This window comes from Scylla paramamosain, chromosome 45 (assembly GCF_035594125.1).
Source record: "Scylla paramamosain isolate STU-SP2022 chromosome 45, ASM3559412v1, whole genome shotgun sequence".
Lineage (NCBI taxonomy): Eukaryota > Metazoa > Arthropoda > Malacostraca > Decapoda > Portunidae > Scylla > Scylla paramamosain.
The window spans coordinates 2,146,993-2,147,500 of NC_087195.1; the positions used below are offsets into that span (position 1 = coordinate 2,146,993).

The 508-nt window shown below is 45.7% G+C and overlaps 1 protein-coding gene across 1 annotated transcript in view; it reads left to right on the forward strand.

Moving 5' to 3' along the window:
• Positions 1-359: 359 nt before the first annotated feature.
• LOC135094285 (sterile alpha motif domain-containing protein 1-like) overlaps positions 360-508 on the forward strand; it is a 69,755-nt gene continuing 69,606 nt past the window's right edge. The window contains exon 1 of the mRNA XM_063994275.1: positions 360-508. This exon is cut by the window's right edge and continues 11 nt beyond it. The gene's annotated coding sequence lies outside the window, so the exon portion shown is untranslated.

The following is a 508-nucleotide window of genomic DNA, read 5'->3' on the forward strand; positions in this document are numbered from 1 at the left end:
AATTACAGGGTGTGCAAAAGTTTCCATTATTTGACGCTTATGAAGATTTGAGAGACACGTGGAACCAATGAAGAAGAGTGTGTGGTTCTCTCTCTCTCTCTCTCTCTCTCTCTCTCTCTCTCTCTCTCTCTCTCTCTCTCTCTCTCTCTCTCTCTCTCTCTCTCTCTCTCTCTCACTTTTACAAGACATCTACTACTAATACTACCACCACCACTACCACCACTACCACCTCCACCGCCAATTCATTTCTACATTCATTTTTGCATATAATTTTCTTTCATCCCATTCACGTGTATTTTATTTTTTATCTCCTCAGACGAGCAAGAAACGAGAACATGGGCCGAGTATGTGTGGGCCGAGTATGTGGGCCGAGTGTGTGGGCCGAGTTAGCATAGCAGGCCGTAATGAGACGACCTAGGACAGTATTCATAATAAGAGCGCGTGACCTGAGCATACTGGAGGAGGAGGAGGAAGAGGAAGAAGAAGACTAGGAGGAGGAAGAGGAGGA